We start from the raw sequence: 5,502 nt of genomic DNA, 5'->3' as shown, positions 1-5,502 counted from the left end.
AGTAGACTCTGAGTCGCCACCTGGTGGCCTTTTTTTCAGCCCAAGTGAAAGATAAAAGGGTTGATAAGATGTTTGATCTAGGTAGGACTGATATTTGGTATAGAAAATTTCCCGTGGTATTACATGTACCAAAATGTTTTATTTGGGGCCAAAGTAGTGGAGAGTTAAGTGCAAGTGGGCTAGATTGAAATTCAGGACTTTTAAAGTATTTGTGAGAATTTCTTCCCAGAGCACTGTAGAAACAGGTGGTAAAGGTGCAAACAAAATAAAAGGTATTGGGGAAAGGAGTAGGGTGGGAGAGATCAGGTTTTGAATATTCCTACAGCCTCTGTAGTGCCTAGCCTGGGAATATTTCTCCAGGGCCTCTGAGTTATGTGAGAGAGAAAGAGATTTTTCCACATGCATGCTGTTTTTCAAAATATTTTTACAAATATTATTCTCTTTCAAAATGATGTATTCAATTGATTACAAATTAATAACATAGCCACAACAAAGGGTGTGAGGAAAAAAGAAATTGACCTAAGAAACTTTGGACAGTAATTTAAACTATATACTTTCAGGCTAAAGAGTATTGTACTCATAGTATTGTACTCTAATTAGTAAATTTGTTTTTCAGATAGGTTATAGATTAGTAATCCTGAAAAACTGCTTTATGTGTGATCTAGAGTTGAGCAAATAAGGAAATATATTGTTAAAAATAAGCAACAGGTATTTTACTGTCAGAGAAAGGAATTACAAATAAGAAAGGGAAAGGATAGACCAAACCTTAAGGGTTGGAATGAAATCGGCGGTATCAGTATACAAAGTTTTCAATAGATAGATAATCAGACAAACAGATATGAAAATAAGTAGAAATGTGTATGTACGTCCCATACGCATCTATTTCCTACCTCTGCCCACTGAGTAAACAAAAAACAACACCCTGGTAGTAGTGAGCATTTAGTGGCCACTGTTTCTAAATATTATTCTCCAATAAAAAGAAACTAGGTCCACTTAAAAAGATAGCTGATTACATGAGTGGGGCAGGGAAAGTACAGAGTGAACTAGGACATCTTAGGGTACCAGCAAGTAAGGAAGTGCTCAAAAAATGATGGCGAAATTTTCCGGTAAAGATAGGGGAATAGGTAAATGCTGTGCTTGCCTCTTCTCATGACCACATCAAAATTACAACTAAACTACGAACAATCATCACTGAGAATTACTGGAAGTCTAGTGCAACAGAAGTCCTACAACTGAGGACATACAGAAAAAGCCACCTACAGACTAGTGGGAGGGGTGGAGATGTGGAACAGGCTGGTCCCACAACTGCATGTGGCAGTTAAAAATAGGGAGGGATATTTTAGTTGTGGAGGACACCTCTGAGGAGAGAGGGGTCCCAGCCCCACACCTAGCTCCCCATCCCAGGATTCCAGTGTCGGGAAGAAAAGTCCCCATGGGTAATGTCTGGCTGTGCAAACCAGCAGAAACTGTGGCTGAGTGAGACAGAGGGCTGCTGCAGTCCCAGGTGCTCCTCTTAAAGGGCCCCTACATGGACTTCGTTGCTGATAGACTTACTCGCTCTGAGCTCCAGCACTGGGGCAGGAGTTTGAAAGGCACCAGGGACATAGAGGGAGGAACTGATTGTCTCGCTTCAGAGCAAGGGCTGGAGGGGCAGCAAGACAGACTTGCTGGCAGAAGGCATTGTTGCTTTTTGAGCCCTCCCCCGACCCAGCGTGCAGTCACAAGCAACCACCACATCTATCTCCATCAACCTGGGTAACACTGTTGACCCCAAACCGATGATTCCCTTAGACGATGCCCCACCAAACTTGCAGGTATACTCAAACCTATTCCCCATACTCCTTCCCACCAACCCTAGGCAACACCAGTCTTCCTTCTGTCTTTATGGATTTGCCTGTTCTGGACATTTCATATAAACAGAATTATATAATTTCTGGTCCTTTGTGACTGGCTTCTTTCACTTAGCACAATGTCTTCAAAGTTCATCTGTGTTTTAGCATATATCAGTACTCCATTCCTTTTTATGACTGCAAAAAATTCCCTTGTTTGGATATGCCACATTTTATTTATCTATTCAGCAGTTGATGGACATCTGCATTTTGTTGACACTTTTTGGTTACTATGAATAATGCTGCAATGAACATTTGTGTACAAGTTTTTGTGTAGACATGATTTCATTTCTCTCAGGTATATAAATAGTAGTGAAATTCCTAAGTCATATTTTTAACTGAGTCTATGTTTAACTTTTTGAGGAACTGCCAGACTGTCTTCCAATGAGGCTGTACCACTTTACATTCACAGCAGCAGTGTATAACGGTTCCAATTTTTCAACATCTTAATTGGTATGAAATGGTATTTTGTGGTGTGGAGTTTCATTTTTCTGATAGCTAATGGTGTTGAGTATCTTTCCATGCGCTTCTTGGCCAATTTGTATATCTTCTTTGAGGAAATATCTATTCAAATATTTCTCCATATTTAAACTGGGTTATTTTTCTTTTTCATTCATTGTTGAGTTAAAGAGTTGTTTATGTATTCTTGATACTAATTTTCTATCATATGTCTGATTTGCAAAACTTGACTCCGATTCTTTTGGTTGTCTTTCACTTTCTTGATACCTTTTGACATGCAAAAGCTTTTAATTTTAGTGATGTCCGATTTATCTATATTTTCTCTTGTTGCTTTTGTCTTTGGTATTATATCTGTGGGGACAAAGCGAGGAGTGCAGTTTCCAGGCTCTCAGCCTCACATGGAAAGGTGCTGGCTCAGGTAGCAGATGGTCATCAGCTGTGACTAGTTGGCCGTCAGCTGTAACCAGTGAGCAATTGGCCACTAATATAACTGCCATGGCTACACTAGAAGAAAATGGGGGTTAGCAAGAAGATGTGGCTGAGCTATCAAGAGCGGATTACAGTTAGCAAGTGAGGTTGGTTGGCAGAGAGAAATGGACAACAGGTTGCAGATAGTGTGGTTCCTGCTTCCTGTGTCTCCAACCCAGCCACCAGTGAGAATATAGTGGTTTGACTCCCCTACCTATGGCTCCGTGGGTGTTCCTTTTTGGCCTTACCATGTCCTGCATTCTTATGCGGGGAGCGGGACTAGAGATCCCACCTGACACCCCACGTGACAATATCTAAAAAACCATTGACCAAATCCAAGGTCATAAAGATTGACACTTATGTTTTCTTTTAACAGTTTTATAATTTCAACAATTACAGTTAGGTCTTTGATCAATTTTGTGTTAATTTTTGTAGATGGTGTGACGTAGGGGTCTAAATTCATTATTTTGTATGTGGGTATCCAGTTGTCTACCTTGATGGGATTTTGATAGGAATTGTGTTGAAATCACTCCCCAAAAGAGTACGGAATAGAATCTAGAAAAGAACTGGAGCAACACTACAGTGTTTCCATGAAAATAAGAATGGGTCTATTAATTTTTGCTCCAAAAGACGCATTAGGGCTCATGTTCAGGGGATGTCATCCTGAAAAATCATGCTAGGGCTTATTTTTCTGGTTAGGTCTTATTTTCTGGGAAAGATGGTATTATTAAAGAACAGCAGCGAAATGCTGTTATACAAAAGAAAAAATCCAGGAGAGTGTGTTGTCAGAGACTCCAAGGGAGACAAAGAGAAGGGAGAATTAACAATGTCCAGAGGGAAACGCCAGGAGCAGCTGCCCTCACCCGGGGCTGCTGTGCAGAAGCCAAGGAGAGTGGGCCACCGTCCCACTGCACCTTCCAGCAGCAGGTCATGTGTCCTTGGACCCATCCAAAGCAGTTAAAACATTACTATGAAGTCCTGGGCATGCACAGACACGCCTCAGCCGAGGATATCAAAAAGGCATACTGGAAACTAGCACTGAAATGGCATCCAGATAAAAATCCTGAAAATAAAGAAGAAGCAGAGAGAAAATTCAAACAAATCGCCAAGGCATATGAGGTGCTGTCAGATACTAAAAAACAGGAAATCTATGACAAATGAGGCAAAGAAGGATTAAAGGGTGGAGGTGGAGGTGGAAGTCATTTTGATGGTCCTTTTGAATTCGGCTTCACATTCCAGAACCCAGATGATGTCTTCAGGGAATTTTTTGGTGGAAGGGAGCCATTTTCATTCGACTTCTTTGAAGACCCATTAGAAGATTTCTTTGGGACCCCATGCGAGCAGGAGCCGAAGCACAGGGTCTTCTTCTTTGCCTTCAGTGGGTTCCTGGTGACTGGAGGAGGGTTTTCTTCTTTGGATACAGGATTCACTTCCTTCGGGTCACTGGGGCACGGGGGCCTCACTTCATACTCTTCCTCGGGGTTTGGTGGGAGTGGGATGGGCAACTTCAAATCCATATCAATGTCTACGAAGATGGTTAACAGCAGAAAAATCACAACAAAGACAATTATCGAGAATGGTCAAGAAAGAGTGGAGGTTGAAGAACACAGCCAGTTAAAGTCCTTAACGATAAATGGTAAGGAGCAGCTGCTTCACTTAGATAACAAGTAACTCAATGCACATGAGTAACAGAGGTGTTAGCTGTAACGCCCTGTGAGAATTAACAGGAAGTTTTTGAAGATTTCAGACAAATCCCACTTTCCATACAACATACTGTCATGCAGGGTGTCATGAGGGTCTCCTGTCCTGCTCCCCACATAAGAATGCAAAATATGGTGAGGCCAAAAAGGAACACCCACGGAGCCATAGGTAGGGGAGTCATACCACTATATTCTCTCTGGCCGCTGGGTTGGAGACACACGAAGCAGGAGCCACACTATCCGCCACCCACCATCCTAACTGCAATCCACGCTTGCCAGCCACCATCTTCTTGCTAGACTCCATTTGCTTCTAGCGTAGCCTCAGCAGTTATGTTAGTGGTCAATGGCTCACTGGTTACAGCTGATGGCCAACTAGCCACAGCTAATGGCCAGCTGATCACAGTTGATGGCCATTTACTACCTGAGCCAGCTCCTTTCCACGTGAGGCCGAGAGCCTGAAAACTGCACTCCTGGCTCTGTCCACACACAAACACACACACACCTAATCTAAAGTATTTATACCCAGCTCGTCGGAGCCATGTTGTCATAGATGTTTGATTTATTGTTGGTACCACATGATAGGACCATTTTTTGTCTTTAAAATTGTTATAAATCTCTGTATGCACTTTGCTTTGTTATTAATCGTAACCCAAGGTGGCCATGACTTCCGTCTCCTAACACCAGCTCGGACCTGCTTTCCACTTTGTCTGAGACATGAGCCGAGTGGTGTCCCTGCTGTGAAGTTAGCATTGCTAGACAACTCTTCACCAAAATAATTTCAGTTGTTTTCAGTATTCTGAAAACATCAGAGGATGTTTTCTAGTTGTGCATGAATGCTGGCAATGTAGTAAGTTTTGACAACTGTTTAAATATGTAATGTTAAGCTTAGGTTAAAAAACTAAAGTTGGTAAACTGGGTCTTTGTGGGGACAGAGCCAGGAGTGCAGTTTCCAGGCTCTCCGCCTCACGTGGAAAGGTGCTGGCTCA

General features: G+C 42.2%; 1 pseudogene across 1 annotated transcript; it reads left to right on the top strand.

Annotated features, from left to right (window-relative positions):
* The first annotated feature begins 3,746 nt into the window (after positions 1-3,746).
* LOC308492337 (dnaJ homolog subfamily B member 6-like) lies at positions 3,747-4,487 on the top strand (annotated as a pseudogene). Its single transcript has one exon. The product of its transcript is annotated as a dnaJ homolog subfamily B member 6-like (transcript).
* Positions 4,488-5,502: the final 1,015 nt, after the last annotated feature.

The sequence above is a fragment of the Rhinolophus hipposideros genome (genome assembly GCF_964194185.1).
Source record: "Rhinolophus hipposideros genome assembly, chromosome: 24".
Classification (NCBI taxonomy): Eukaryota; Metazoa; Chordata; class Mammalia; order Chiroptera; family Rhinolophidae; genus Rhinolophus; species Rhinolophus hipposideros.
Note: the sequence above shows the minus strand (reverse complement) of the source record. Positions and strands in the feature narration are given on the sequence as shown.